Source organism: Mytilus galloprovincialis, chromosome 11, assembly GCF_965363235.1.
Source record: "Mytilus galloprovincialis chromosome 11, xbMytGall1.hap1.1, whole genome shotgun sequence".
Classification (NCBI taxonomy): Eukaryota; Metazoa; Mollusca; class Bivalvia; order Mytilida; family Mytilidae; genus Mytilus; species Mytilus galloprovincialis.
Window position 1 is genome coordinate 60824978 of NC_134848.1, and position 17239 is coordinate 60842216.

At 31.6% G+C, this 17239-nt stretch overlaps 1 long non-coding RNA gene across 1 annotated transcript; it reads left to right on the forward strand.

Moving 5' to 3' along the window:
- The first annotated feature begins 571 nt into the window (after positions 1–571).
- LOC143051285 (uncharacterized) lies at positions 572–6057 on the forward strand. Its single transcript, XR_012970687.1, has 5 exons — positions 572–626; positions 1535–1630; positions 2279–2371; positions 2909–4084; positions 5398–6057. It is a non-coding gene; the product is annotated as an uncharacterized LOC143051285 (long non-coding RNA).
- Positions 6058–17239: the final 11182 nt, after the last annotated feature.

Here is a 17239-nt window from a genome sequence, read left to right on the forward strand (position 1 = left end):
ATTCGATACTAAATCTATCAGTTACTACTATAGACTGGATATTTGGCACTAACACTTACCATAAAACATATTATGCCTTTTGGATTAAAAACATAAAGCTTTCGAGCATGACGGAAAAAAAGACAAACAAAGAAATAAAAGAGTCAAAAGAACATCATACAAGTTATTGGAGCGTACTGTATCTAAGCGATGCAATTGATTAAAAAAATGATGTAATATATTCCAGGGAAGAATTCCGTAATAACTGAAATGTATGAACACGTGTGTTATAATTTTTTAAATTTATATCAATCTTAATTTTAAATCAAAAATGGACATATAAAAAAAAACTATTGCTAATGAAATAATATGATTTATTTCATATTTTTGCAATATTGCTAAAGCGAAATAATAGATTGCTATGAGTGCAAAAATACATAAAATAATTGAGGAACTTTCAAAACGAAAAATTATTTGAATGTGTCAATATTGAGATTAAAACGGCCGAATTTTTAAGCATGTACTAGTATATGTATATCAAATGCAGACTACAATTTGAATTGAGTATGCAATGTAAATACTAAAATGTTTTATTGATTATTACAGTTCAAAGACTTCGCTTACCTCGCAGAAATTCATGATCATTGGTGAGTTGTTTCGCAACATATACGTCATGTGCATAGTTTGAACACGATTGCGAGCATTTAATCTTCCTTTACTGAAAGACAGTTGTGTAAAAGCAAGATTCAAAACCATTGTACAAATAAGTTGAATTATAACGTTATGTTGATATACATATATTTATATAGTGTTATTAACTGGCTGTTTCAGTATTGGCACTGGGATAGATTCATGATTTGCTGTATTGGCCTCGAGACCCGTAGAGTCGAGGGCCAATACAGCTGACCGAGAATCTATACTAGTGCCAATACAGAAATAGCCAGGTCATTACACTTTTATAAAATGATTATAAGAAAATTAAAAACCGTTATCAATACAGAGCCAATACGGATTTTTTTCTGCCTTTTTCTGTATTGGCCCTGTTTTTCTTTCGTATAGGCCTTGTTCAAAGAGCAAAATTGAGTCTTGATTTATATTGACAGTGAAACGTAGTATTAGGGCTTATTTGCTCATATCATTTATAATAATAGTACATATTAACTACTGCATATCGAACAACTTACTGTATAGTTGTACGGACAAAGTATTTTGATGTCAGTTACGTCTTTTGACCTTCTACACTACACATTCTTAACATTGTTCTTTTTTGAAAGGGAAGTTTTCTTTTTCAATTAGGTCGTGATTTGAATAATCAGATTGCAATTTTTCATTTCAACCCATACATTTCTTTACACACACTGATATAGGTCCATAAACTTTATACTGTGTACATACCGGAACTGTTATGAGACGATTTATGCTGATTTTATAACGGTATTGGCCGAGGAAACTGAAGGGTTAACACTGGTTCACTGCACAATACAAGCTAAATCTCCCACTTCTTTTATCAAATAACGTTTCAATAATATTGCAAGGCATCTCTTAATTTTCCCAGGAGATGACGGTGAATTATTACACTGTGATGGTCACATTATCCTTTGTGTGTCTGATCGAAGACTCTCTCGAAAAGTTTGTGAGGCAGGGAAAGTAGGTACGAATTATAACTTAACATTTGATTTCAGATAAAAAAAAATGAAAAAAGTTCCTACTGATGTCAATAAATAAAAGGCTTTATTGAGTTTTTATGTGTTTTATATGAAATATTTTTCTGATTATTCCGTGTAACTTCTTTTGTTCACGTCTTTATATATCCATTTGAAAAGTATAATAAAAAAAGAACAATTCTTAACTACATGATAAGTTCAAAACGGTCTATACTACCTGGTAAAATCTAACATTCGACTCTATCGAGATATAAAAACTGTCGTATTCCTGATTTAATTAAAAACAATATAGGGTTAAATCTTTTGTATAGCTTCAAAAACCTCACACTTATATAACAGATGTTTATTAGTGCGTTTAATTTTACGCAATTGGATGAACAATGCAACTAGATGTTGTTGGTATATGTAACCTTTGTTAATATTCAGCAGCCATTCTTTTATCAAAATGCATCACAGACATAAAACCCTACTGATTTAAAAGTTCAAACAAATATACAAATAAATGTAACAACGATATTGAAATATTCGTATATGCATATACACTGACTCAAAAAATATGTCAAAAAGAACGTAAACATGATAAAATTCAAATGTTTTCCAATGCATTTATGTTTTTTTTAAATTATAATAATCAGTTGATGATGAATTGGTTCACTGCAATGGTTACATTATCCACTGTATGAATGATAAAAAACGCCAAAATAAAGTTTGTGAGGCAGCGAGAAGAGGTAAGATTTAAAAAATGGCTTTATAATACTATTTATTTTTCTCGTTGTTAAGAAAGGAAGGATTTGAAATACCAAAAACCAAAGAATCATTAACTCTAACATTTTCGTTTTTTTTTTAAAATTAGATATATCTCTTTTTTATTTTGAATATTGTTGACCCCTTTCATGTTATAGAAATATAAGGTTGACTAGCCCTTATCTGTCATTAAGTCGGTAAGAATTAAGAGGTTGTCCATATTTGAAAAAAAAATCATTGAGACATGACTGTATCCTAATGCCATTTAAAAATAACAAAACACATTTAGAAATGTTTAGATAACAGTCCTAGAAATATTATACTAATATAGTAAGCTCTATTTCAGCCAGACTCATACTTACTTATTATCAATTTTTATCAATAATTAATGTGCATCCAAGTGTATGTAAAATAAAAAGAGATAACGTTGTTTTATAAAAAATAATTTGGTTGTATATTGCAGATCAATATAGAGTTCAATTGCATAGGGAGTCATAATTTATATTTTGGAATGCTTTCAGGAGTTCGGAAGGAAATTGTACATAAACCAGAAGAACTCAGTATAATAAATAGACTGATAGCGGACGGAAAGTCCTATAATGACACTAGGCACATCTTTAATATGTGTGTACAAAACGGAAATAGCCTGTGTTGCAGGTATCTTTTCAAGTGCAACCAGTGGATATGTTCAATTCCAGGTTTGGTAAAAGCCGTTAAAACATCAATTGGTCTGTCTACCAAAACTAGCATTAATACGAAAAAAGCTAAACACGTAGACACAGCTAAGGCAATATCTTGGCAGATTAGTCGAATGTTTTATTTAGGTCAACAAATGTCACGCAAAATCAAAAACATTTATCCGGCCTTCAAATGCATTTGTAAAAACAAATCTTCGGCAGAATTCTTTTGCTCTGACTTTTTATATATTGTGGTTGTTGTTGTAAAGATTATCCCTAGTTTACCAAAGAACTACGAAGGCATTCTTATCTATCAAAAAGTTTCTCATGGAATGTGTACGGAAGGAGAACGTATAAAACAAAAGCACGAAAAATTATTGCGTAGACAATTACGCTCTGTTTGTTTGTTACACGGAGTGTCTTCGCAGTATGCCCATCATTTTTTTAGTAACCATTCCAATCTGTTTTCCATTGTTCCTTCTTTAATAAGGTCAAAGTCTTTTAAAACTAGGAATCGATTTACTGTAGAGAAGTGTGCAACTTTTACCTGTGGACTGAAAGGCTTTATTCCAATTGGTGAAAGACACTTCCCAGATTCCGTTTTTGCCTCAGATGGAACGAAAGTTAAAACTGATGTGATTGAAGGATCTGTGAATCTTACTAATTTAATGGTAGGTGATCACATTGAAAGTACTACAATGAGTGGTACTCTTGGTGGCATTTTGCTTTATTATAACAGAAATTGCTTCATTACCTGTGCACATGTCATGCTGGACGAACAAAGCATGATTTCAAGAAAAAACAATCCAATCCATAACAAGGATCTTCGTGTATTTGTTAAAGACGCCAATGGACAAAAAATTGAATGCGGGAATGCCCTGCGGTGTGATTTTGAAACAGGTTCAGATACTAAACCAGGCATAGATGTTGCTGTTATTGAAATGAAATCTGACTGTAAAGTAAACCCCAACTCCATGGTACAGGATAGTGCAAAGAATCCACATTCGCATCTTTACCTGGGTATGTATCTGTTCAAATGTAAGATCGAATGCATCAATAATAATATATACCTTCCTTTTAAAAGTGAACAGCGGACAGATTGGTTCTTTTTTTTATTGTATGTGGGATTTGATTACCTTTTACTCTTATTAGGAAAAATCACGAAATAGCTCAACGCCGCTGAAAATGGCGTTTAACATTATTCAATAACATATGTACGGCCTCTTTTTTTTTACATAACACATACATCGTGATATTAAATAAAACTAAATCTTTACGGGTAAGTTTATTTGTATTTTATGAAAGGAAATCAAAAGTTTGAAACATAACTCGAACATTTTACTGTCAGGAAAAGATACCAGAGCAAATTTAAAAACCGTTATACTTTTGCTTTAGTTTCAGAGATATAGGCAAATAATAGCATTTCCCCCTCCCCCCGTATGTTCAATTTTTAGTCATGTCTAATATGTTGGTGGGCAAGTAGGTTCCTCAGTAACGTTTATTTCTGAAACAAATTACCCTAATGCTAATTGTGGCAAAGTTTTGTTAAACTTGTCTCATGCAGGAAGGAGAAGGCTTTTGTGGAAGATTACAAAAATTTAGAAAAAAATTGTAAACTTTGACTTTAAAGGCCAATAACTCCTTATGGATTCAATTGACCATTTTGGTCAACATTGATTCATTTGTAAGTTTTACTTTGCTGAACATTATTGCTGGTTTAAATTTATCTCTATCTATAATAATATTCAAGATAATAACCAAACACAACAAATTTTCATTAAAATTACCAATTATCAGATGTCTGATTCATTTGAAAAATTCAAAACATATAGATCTTAACCTAATAAACATTTTTATTCCATGTCAGATTTGCTCTAAATGAAAATGATTGAGTTTGAGCTATAAGCCAGAAACTAAATGTTACCCTATATGTTTTATTTTTCGCCATGTCGGCCATCTTGGTTGGCAGGACAATTTAACTAAACTGGCCCAGTTGTTTCAGAGGAGAAGATTTTTGTAAAAATTAACGGACGACGGTGAAGACGGACGACCGATGGAAAGTGATGAGAAATGCTCACTTGGCCATATGGGCCAGGTGAGTTAAAAAGTAGAAATTTTGAATGAACGTTCATTTTAAGTCTTTTTTCGATAAAATTTCAAGTCACACATTCGTATATAACTAGTGTGGTGGTAAATTTTGAACAATACAACATATATTAAATACCAACTGTGAAATGAAGACCTTTAACAAAATAATAAGAAATTTTAAATACTAGAATACATATTGTGCATTATCGTTAGATATTATAATAAGTTATTGATTTTCTCTATAGGAATGTCAAATGAGTACCTGAATGACAACTACATAGACTATGAACTGCTTACGTTAACCCATTCTGAAGTAGATACTATGGCATTTGGACAGCTGACGACAGTCGAACATTGTAAAACAGTATTTGGGCCAGAAAGGATGATTGAAGTGGAGTTGAAAAATTTGGGACAGGCTATCGCTTCTGCAAACGGCAGTTCGATATTCCCAGTAATGATTGCACAACCGGCTCATTTTCAGGTGTTGCAAGGCCCATTTCCCGCTACAACAACATTCCGAATGTACAATCAATTATGTTTAAATGTTCCGCTAGTTCCAGGTGACTCTGGCACATGTATCTACATACGAAACTGTCCATATTCAAGCGACAAAGTCAAATGCAAACTTTCAGATAAGAACGGCAAGTGTCCTCATTCTGGTTGTCTTGGAATGGCTATTGCATTTTCAAATGGAATGTCAATAGTTACACCACTGAAAAAAATATTTGAATACATATTATAACATAATAAAAACAATGAAAAGTTGACGAAGCTGCATTTATACAATAAAAATATTTTTCTTTGTTAATTCACCTTACTATCACTGATGAACAATACAATGATCAAGTTCAATTAAATTGTGTGCAAACAAATCATAAAATATACATAATATCAGATAATTTTTCAATGGCATCATAATATATTTCTTTTCTCTCCTTACATGTTTTCTTGCAACAACCATATGCACGTTTTGCTTTTAAAATAAACATTAGAAAACATATTTAGACTTATGTTTTACAATTTCAAATTTTATTAAAAAAAATGTGAGCATACACAATATCATATTTTCTCATTCAGGGATCTGTATGTCAACTTGTCTCTATATTACATATAAAATGAACCATGCTTAACGTCCAGCGTCAATTTGTTATGCCCCACCTACGATAGCAGAGGGGCATTATGTTTGCTGGTCTGTGCGTCCGTTCGTCCGTCCGTCCGTCCGTTCGTCCATCTGTTCGTTCGTTCGTCCGTCCCGCTTCAGGTTTGAGTTTTTGGTCGAGGTAGTGATTCATGTCCAATCAACTTGTAACTTAGTAAACATGTTACCTATATTATGGTCTTTCTAATTGTAGTGCCAAATTAGAGATGAAATCCCATTTTCACGGTCCACTGAACATAGAAACTGATAGTGCCTGTGCATGCGTGTACTTTGGACATATTCTTGTTTATCTTTTTATGTATTCGTTACATTCTGAAATATTTGTAATTGTATATTAAATATCATATATCGGGACCTTGAATAACATTCAGATATCTTATTTCATTTCTACATTTCATAGCAAAATCCTTTCTTGTCTGGAATTTATTACTCAGTAAAACAGTTGCTGTTCTTTCGTTAAAATTTAAAAAAAAAAAACAAGCGTTTTTAAAGTAAATCTTACAGGTAGATGAAAAGGTTACTATATAAAATGACATTATACTTAAATATACATCATTGTACAATGTGTCGTTACAGTCCATTTTCCATTAAGAAAACATATATTGTCTCTAACACGATAACTAGAAGCTCCTAAGAGCCTGTGTCGCTCACCGTGTATAGGTGGATATCAATCAAAGCACACTTTACAACATTGTAGATGGGAATAGACCAAGACAACAATCTCTGTTTTGCTGATCTGGTATTACTGGGCTTTAATTCTGTTAAGTTTCTATGACTTATCAATAAATTTGCCTTACTGATTTTTTTTTCTGATTTGAAGTGTTTTGTATCTATCAAAATGAAGCATAACAGATTAAAATATTTCTCTCTAAATATCATTGTTTTCATAATAAACAGCAAAAATGACGAAAACAAATATCGTTAAATGTGTCATTTATGGGCAAAAGCTCATATGAGAATTTATAAGAAAATGTTGACGTATAAAAGAGGAACGAAATATAACAAAGGCACAGACAAATATAAATGAACTATTGGTAAAGCTGATTATTCTAAAAATGTTTTTTTCTCTATTTATAACGGTTCAAAAAATAATATACAAAACTTGTTCTTTACCCCTATGTTCTACTTTTAGCGATGTTAGCCATTTTGGTTGGTAGGACCGGCCTCACGGTCATAAAACTTTCGACCATGATTTTTGTACTCAGACTCAAAAATCAACCAATCAAATTGCTGGATTTCATGTTTCGAGCATGATTTTTGTGCTCCGAGCACTGAGCAAAGTGTTATGCCTTCAAGGCCCGGTTTTCTGATATGTTTTAGCTTAATGATGATTTTGGCCTAGTTTGGTTAAGTTTGTCTTAGTAGTTTCAGAGGAGAAGATTTTTGTAAAAGATAACATTTTTTTTATTTTTTTATTTTCCATACTTACTACGAAGGACAATACCTCCATTTGTAGATTTACTTTGTTGAACAATTTTGCTGTTTCAGTTTATCTCTATCTATTATATTATTCAAAAGTGTAAAATTTCCTTAAAATTACTAATTCTGAGACAGCAACCAAGCAGCAGGTTGTCTGGTGCGTCTAAAAATTTCAGGGCAGATAGATCTTGTTCTACTATTGAACATGTTTTGTAACATTTCAGATTTGCTCTAAATGTTTTAGTTTCAGAACTATAAACATTGTGGTCATCTTGGTCGATGAGCGGGGTCATCGGATACATTTAGATACCCTCAGAAGTATTTAGGCCAAGTCTGGTTTCATTTGACCCAGTAGTTTCAGTAAGGGATATAAGCCGATAACAGTCCATTCTGTTCAATTTTTTAAAAGAATGGCCTGTTGAAGGCTTATATCTTACTTAAAACATTACTTAACATGTCGAAAAAGGAAAACAAATGAAAACACAGGCAAAGATTTATTTCCATCAAGTATGAAAATTGTTTTGTGAATGAACTTTCTATACATTAGAATATATCCTATATGTTGGCCCCTTCAAACAGTAGTTCAACTTAAAGGAACAAGGAAGGTACAGCTGAAAGTAAAAAAACATGCATTGGTGCATAGAGAATAAGACACACGGAATGCCTATCGTGATTTTTGCGTGGGCAAGGACTACTCATATTTTCCGCTCATAGAATAGTCTTAATGCACAAAAACGAAGAAAGATATTTCGTTATTATTGATTGTATTGTTTCAAACTTTGGATTAAATTTAAGTTAAAAAGTGTATTCAGACTCTACTCAGATACATTATTTCTGTGTGGATTGCAAAGAGGATATAGTCATAGCAACTTATAATGGCAAGTTTTATATATATTATATTTCAAAATGTAGTCCTTTCCTATTAGTTTCTTGTTTCATCCCGGGTTTTATTTTTCACAAGGTCAATGAGAAAAAAAAAGAATAGCATATGAAGATAGGTTCTTGTTGAACCATATCCTCGATTCGAGTGCACCGCAGTCGATTTTATTTCAAATATATTATTAATATGAACTATTGAAGAGATAACAACATGCAATCAGTTATATTATTATACTAGAATTTTCCAGAGACTGTTTCTGTTGACCCAAATGTACCACCTGAATACCTCCCCCTTTTTTTTCTTTTTTTTTCTACCTGCAAGGTCGTGTCGCTTTTTTTCGTTTATTTGTGTATTGAATTCTTTGTGTCTTGTAAATGTTACCGAAACGTAATTTTGTCTGAGTGTTCAGTGTACTGTGAAAATGGGGTAAAAACTCTAATTTGGAATTAAAAGTAGAAAGATCTTATCATATGGAATATTTGTAATAAGTTTCATGTTGACTGGACTTCAACTACATCACAAACGTAAATGTTACCGAAACGTAATTTTGTCTCAGTGTTCAGTGTACTGTGAAAATGGAGTAAAAACTCTAATTTAGCATTAAAAGTAGAAAGATCTTATCATATGGAATATTTGTAATAAATTTCAAGTTGATTGGACTTCAACTACATCACAAACGTAAATGTTACCGAAACGTAATTTTGTCTCAGTGTTCAGTGTACTGTGAAAATGAGGGTAAAAACTCTAATTTGGCATTAAAAGTAGAAAGATCTTATCATATGGAATATTTGTAATAAGTTTCATGTTGACTGGACTTCAACTACATCACAAACGTAAATGTTACCGAAACGTAATTTTGTCTCAGTGTTCAGTGTACTGTGAAAATGGGGTAAAAACTCTAATTTAGCATTAAAAGTAGAAAGATCTTATCATATGGAATATTTGTAATAAATTTCAAGTTGATTGGACTTCAACTACATCACAAACGTAAATGTTACCGAAACGTAATTTTGTCTCAGTGTTCAGTGTACTGTGAAAATGGGGTTAAAACTCTAATTTGTCATTAAAAGTAGAAAGATCTTATCATATGGAATATTTGTACTAAGTTTCAAGTTGATTGGACTTCAACTTCATCAAAAACTACCTTGACCAAAAACTTTAACCTGAAGCGGGACAGACGGACGAACGAACAGACGAACGAACGGACAGACAGACAGACAGACGGACGAACGGACGCACAGACCAGAAAACATAATGCCCCTCTACTATCGTAGGTGGGGCATAAAAATACTTACTCGTGATAACTAAATGAGAGGACCATTGAAAGGGGCGTTTTTAAACCTCTTTTGGACACTTCTTTTTGGTCTAACACCTTGTTTTTTATCAATAAGATAATGAAGTTGAATTATATCCAAAAAAAAATTGCAGTACCCTGGGGTGTAATACAAACTCCTTAACTAGAGCGCTTTTGAAAACTAGCTAATAGACTATTATAGACCCCTAATTCATGAAGGAAGTTCTAGATTCGCACTTTGTACACATGATAAGGTTTATGTTGTGCGCGACCCTTGTATTGCGGCATGATCTAGCATTTCTTTGTTGCGTTGTTTTCACTTTAATTGTAGTTGAAAATGATGTTAGGTAGAATAAGAGCAACACCAGAGGTCAATTTCTATAACCTTAAGACGGAAGAGAATACAATTTTTTGAAATAAGAAATACATAAAAGCAACAAAGACAAGACTTACAACGAGTATATTCAACTTATTGAATTAGTGCTAAAAGAGACAAACCAAAAACATGAGAAAATGGTAGTGATATAAGTATTGGTATTGTTAAAAATCAATTTGAAAGTGATTATTTTACTGAAGAAACCGTTTTGATGAGTGACAAAATTATTGTATTGGAAGGTGACTTTAATAAAAAAAAAACTTAATTGTTATTTGTTGGTTGTATTTTAGTTAACATGATGAAAACAATTTGGGTAATTTATAGCTTTTTTTTATTTCAGTGATTGAACTATCATTTACCAGTAAGAATCAGTTATGCTACCTTTAGCTGTCAAATATTTTCCAGACAGAGGATGGCTATTCTTAAAAATATTGGACATCTACAGGTAACATAATGGTTTCTCACATGTAAATGATAGTCCAATTACTGAAATAAAGAATGGTAAAACAGTAAAATGAAGTCATAACAATGTTTTAAGAGGAGGTTAAGATTTTTGTTAAAGTTAACGGACGGTGGACGACGACGACGACGACAACGAGGGACGACGGAGGACGGACGCCAAGTGATGAGAAAAGCTCACTTGGCCCTTTTTTACCAGATGAGAAAAAATCGGATAAACGGCAGTTGCAAGGTTTAATTATAATTTTGTTTTATTACTTCTAGATTGACTTTCCTTCTATTAGAATAGCAATAGTTTAACTCTGAAAAAACTCTCATCAAAGATACAAGGATTAAGTTTGTTGGTTTTAGCTGTGCAAAATCATCTATTGATATTACAAATGTTCCTCATGTTAGCACTGATCGTCTGATTTCATTATTTGAAACAGTTTTCATTCTCCTTAAGACTGCGAATGGTTACAAAATATATTTACGTTCAAGTAGATGCCACTTAACACATTCGTTTTTTATGAGTTTGGGTTGTTCAATTCCTTAATTCATATTTTAAGCTTTAGATGACTTTCTGTTTGTACCACGTTGATATCTGCCATTTTTTCTCATGATTTCTATTGGTACCTAGGCATATTCTCTATTTTTGCTATTTTTAATTACATGGAATTGATTTAGAAAGTCGTCAGTTTCAAACCGAATGGAAATTCCAACGTTTTCCTCGTACTCATTTAATTGGTGGTCTAATAGGCAGATAAATACATGTATGATCAATCTAATTATTTTGTAGCAATAGTTCTACAGGAAGACATACATAATTGAAGTATTTAACAAACTGCTATCATATAAAGGAAAAGGCCTGACATCTGAAACTTTTCGGCAGTAGCTATTTTTTTTCATAGTAAAACCATTAGATAAACAGTTGTATAAATATCTGAACAAAAGGTCATACAACTTTTACTACTGAAATTAGCATTGAACATTTTTATTGGAAAATTTTTGCAAACAATTAAACATCGAATAAAATGAAGCAATTCCCTTGCATAATATCATTCATCTGAATAACATCATTCAAATATGGTGTTCACAACATATCAGATGTTTCTTTTGTGTCTATATTTAGAATATCCTGCAACGGAAGAATATACTCTAAATAATAATGTGGTATAATACTTTAAAATTTACAATAGTTACTCAGCATAACAATCAGCTATCACAATTAAATCTAAGTTATTTTGCAAACTAAAAATTACAGTCATCCAGGCCAATATGAATTAACAATCTTCCAAGCGAAACACATTTTACAGGGACAAGTTTGATAGTTTTCCACATCATCATGTACTAGCCGTAACCCGCGATTCATTACACAAGATATAGAATGACACCGGAGGAAGCACTCCATAGTGTAGTATTATTTGACACTAGCGTTTGTACATTTTCTTCACACAAAGAAATTGTTGTAAAATAAATCGTAAAACCATTAACAAAAACAGTAGAATTCCTCTCGTAAGAAAAGGTAAAACAAAATACATATCATAACAGAAATAAGCTGGTCCTTGCAGAAACATGACGTTCAAAGCGTTTACAGATATAGCCATATAGAATATAATGTTATTACATCACTGTAAAATTAGTTGTAAAATGGCGTCCTTTAAGCTCTGGTCTATCGGTTAACCGATGTAAACCATTCACACTTTTGGTGTATAAAGTTTTGTATTAAAAGATGTAAACATTTATTCACCCACGAGTTCAAATGTTCAAGAATATCTCTTTTTTTTCTTTGAAGACCTTTTTTGTTTAAATAAAAAAACTGTTTAAACCTGTTGTTAATACATAAAAAAAAAACGTGGTATCCGTGTTTTTTAGGGGGGTTAATCTAAGTTGAGATGATATCATTCAATAAATGAAGTATATATAAATATATACTATGTGTCATTACAAGACATTATTAAAGACTACTCTCAGTTAAAGTTGCTGAAAGACAGCAACAAAAAGAAGAAACTAGCGAAGGGTAAGTGTATTCATTTTTATTTACTTCTATTTTTCTTTATCTTTCTATTTGAATTAAAATCAAAAGTATTTGCTGGTATTTGATGTTCTTGTGAGCTACACAAAATACACTTAACATACATGTATTCAACATGTTCAAGTTTTCGATATGGTTATGGTCATGTCGACTGGACTATTTAATCAGGGCCGTAAATTGCATCCGCCAAGCGGAGTGAGGCAAACATTTTTTTGGACCCTTTTTAGACAAAAAATGATTTTGTTTTCGTTTTTTTTTTTCATGTATGCAATGTACCTCCCCAGAATCCACCACTTTTTAATTTTGTTACATTTCAATAATTAAGCGCCTAAAATATTGAATACAGCTGTCTGCTCTATGGTCGGGTTGTTGTCTCTTTGACACATTCCTCATTTTCATTCTCAATTTTATAATTCAGAGTAAGATTAGGTGTAAAGTAATATTTTTTTACGTTTTATACTGCTTTATGACTTCACAAGCCATTTTTACTAAGTTTTAGTGAAACAATTTGCTAACTTAAAATGAAAGACTCCCTGACATTGCCAACTTGGGCATTTCTTTTGTGGTTTATCCTGCTTTTTTTGTCTGTTCAAATCGAGCTATTTTAACTTTGCTTCACAGACACAATTTACAAACCTTAAACTGAAAATTCACATGATGGAATTTATTACTAATAATTTTGATCATAAAACTCAAATGAATACAAACTGTGTGTTTATACTGAAAGTTTTATTTAGTTAAGCTTTATCAAATGCCAAGGCGATTTTTCTGTGACCGGATGAATCCCATCTCTTGATGTTTTTTTTCGTATTGTTTTTTTTTTGGGGGGGGGGGTCAGCCAACAATAGGAGGCAACTGCCTACATGCCTCCTTGCCATTTACGGCCCTGTTAATATTTTGATATTACTCAGTAACGCTAGAAATAATTATATCAAACTGTATATATATCGTCTTTGGTTTCTGTTAAAAGTTGAATGGACTATTAAAATCAAACACAAAAAAGGAAAAGGGTCTACCAATCGCGACAAATATCAAGACTTTTTTTTTCTTTTTTTTTCTTTTTTTATCGTAAATGGATTTAGCAAAAGCAGAATTAAAATCTGGTAGTATCAAGAGTTGAAGCGTAATTTTTTCGAGTTAGTCTCTTAACGCTCTAACTGTTTCTATATTCCCATGGCATTTTAGTATTCCTCTTTTCTGTTGGTGCACCTGTTTTCGAAATTGTAAGAAAACGCAGTTTATGAGGAGTTTTTAATTCTTTCTGGTCTTCGTTACTGTTTTTCTAAGATTTTTGGGACAATTGTCCTAACACTTTAACAGTAACGCTTATTTTGTACAATTGTCAAGTAAAAAACCCATTATTGATGTATTATCTGTATTTATATGATGTCTTTACTTTGTACACCCAATATTCTCTCTTCTGTATTTTATGTATCGTTTTTCTCTAATTTTCAATTTTTGGGGTATAATTTGCTTTTGTAAACCCTATTTATACCATCATTAAGTGAATTGCAAATAGGAGTAGGGCTAGGAAGTGGAAATTTTGACCATGAAAATCAAGCTTTCTTAAAAAATTTCTTTTAACGAATACTTACAATTTAACACATTCAAATAAGAATAAAAAAATACAAGTTGTTTCTGCTAATCAATTTAGTAGGTCAAATGGATTTTAAATACCTCTAAAAATGATATATTTGATATACTAGTTTTTAACTACCTTGGTGTTTCAATCTAGTTAAAGGTATATCTCCACCTTAACAATATACTAGCCGATACCACAAATATATTATAAAACATGTCAATTGATGAGATATACATAAACCAATTAGTAAAATTTCATTAATTTAAATAATACATAGAGCTGTTTTTTTTTTGTTAGTTTGTCTTTTTGTCGTTTTTCGGTTTACCTCTATTTTGTCTTCTCTGTCTTCTCTTTGAATTTGAAAACAAGGAACGATTTGAATTGTTGCTGAGTTTAAATGTATTTTTTTTATTTTCGTCTATTTTTGAATATATTAAATAAAAAAAGAAACCGAATTTAATTTGACCCTCTGCGAGTTAATATTCTTTTAATTGTAAATTGTCAGTTTTCTAACAAATCAAGAGACAGTGTTTTAATGAAGATGAAACGTATATAAACTACAAAACAAAACAAAATGATTTAGTTTTATGTCAGCCGATATCTTTCTTTAACAAAATCTTAATAGAAAATTTAAGGGTCAAAGCGTCCATACTTTTATTAATTAGTTGTTTCTCATTTGATATTATTTGCAAATATGTCATGCATATTGATAATCACAACAGTTAGAGTTTTATAAAAATACTGGTAGTAGTTCTTCAAACTAGGTAATCCGTAAAAGCGGGGGCTTGTCAGAAGAAAAAATATTTTTCATTTGCAACACTAGTGACTAATAGCAATGAATTCAAATATCTGAAAATAATATACACTAATTTTGTTTTTATTTTAGATTAAAAAGAGATGACGAACTATACTTCTTTCGTTGTACTCTTTGTGACCTGTTATATAACATATACACAAGCATGCTTTTGTATGAGAGGTCATTTACAAAACTTTGTTTGTGATCCAAAATCTTTCGGTGAGTATAGGTATTTTGTCTTTTCTATATGTGAATAGTCTGATATGGCATTTTGAACACTAAAATACCTTATAATATTGAATGTTTTCAAACAGATATCAGCTAAGCATGTACCATAATGATTTTTGTGTTTATCCTGAAGTCGGAGTGCCAGAATACTACACTACATTCTGCATACATTAGTCAACGTGGATTGGGGTATACAAACTTTGGTGTTTGTCTTGAAATTAAATTATCTACACTTGTTAAGGACAATTTAAGTAGAAACCGATAAAAATAAGCATATCGTTTCGTTACATGTATATTAAATAGTCCTTTTAATGTGCTGTTTTTACATTGAAGATTTCAAAATATTGCAAAGTTGTTTTATTCATAAAAAAGAAAACTAAACTTCAGATAAAAGTAGCATAAACACAAAAGATTAATTTGGAAAAAAATCATACTTAAATGTGAATGAGTCAGACCGTATGTAACATCAAAAACAAAAAGACATCGCTAAGTCATTAGTATTGGTTACAATTACAACAATAGTAAATTATAAGAAAAGTTTTCAAATCCAATCATTTGTTAGGAACAATCTTAAAAAGAAAGTTTTGGAAATCAATCTATCTGACTTCACGTATTTTGTAGTTATCAAAGCTCATGTTTTGAGTTCAGCTGTTGTTCCTGCTAAAACAGGAAACTATAACGTAAAGGAGATAACTGTTGATGTACTAGAAGATTTCAAGGTACGTGAATTATTTAGGTGTTTTTTTTTTCGTGTACTGGTGTGCATGTGTGTTCGTGTGTTTTAGTTAACGCATGATTTGTTTAGTTTATTTTCATCCTTTACCATTCCACTGTGGTATAACATATATTTCTCTTGCTGTAAGTATACTTTGTTTCAAATAGACAACGATCCATATACTATTATATCTTAAAATAATCCAACGCCAAAGACACAGCGTCGATGATACACAATCTTGCTCTTGTTTCAAATCATACGACTATATTAAGCTCTCATCCCATATGATATTTACTGACCCCATATATATCGTATGAGGTAACTAGCACACTATGTAACTAGCAATATTGTGTTATATATTTTCAATGACAGCGAAGGTACCAACACATTTATATTTTCTTACAGAATAACATTCAAGGAGACCGGATAATTTTGACAACAGCAGAGTACAACATATTTTGCGGTGTTTCCCTTCCAGATGACTCATGTTACGTTCTGTCCGGTAATACAAATATCAACTGGCATGTGAATCAAACTAATGTGTGATGAGTGCTAATGAGACACCTCTCTCTCAAGGTTAAAATTTATCAAAGGTACCATTATAGGTAGGAACATGTCGTTTGCTTCCGACGTTTATAATTGGACATTTGCCTTTTTTACTATAAATGCCAAACCACATTTATAGTTAAAAAAAATATCCGATTACAATTATCAAAAGCAAACAATATGAGCCAGTGAAGGCTTATTGTATAGAACTAACAGATAGTTCAAAGCCAAATACATCTATTAAAATTTATTATACATCGACGACTAAAATGTCGATCAATTTGCATGTTGTCCGGTCTGATTTAAGGAGCTTCTGACCGTTGTCAGTCTTTTGATAATTTAAGCTCATTATATTTTTGAAGTTAAGTATGAAATCCAGTTTTATTGAACAGGACAAAATTTTCTTTTGGAGACCAACTGAAGCCAGCCGCCGGGTGTCAGAAATTGCTCGCTCTGTTAAAGACCCATTGGTGACATTCGACTGTGTTCCTCTCTTTGGTCGGGTTGTTGTCTCTTTGAAACATTTTACAATTCCATTCTCAATGTTATCGAATATCCAATTGATTTAGTAGATAACGTCATTATCAGTCATAAAAAAGCATGACCTTGAGCAACAAAT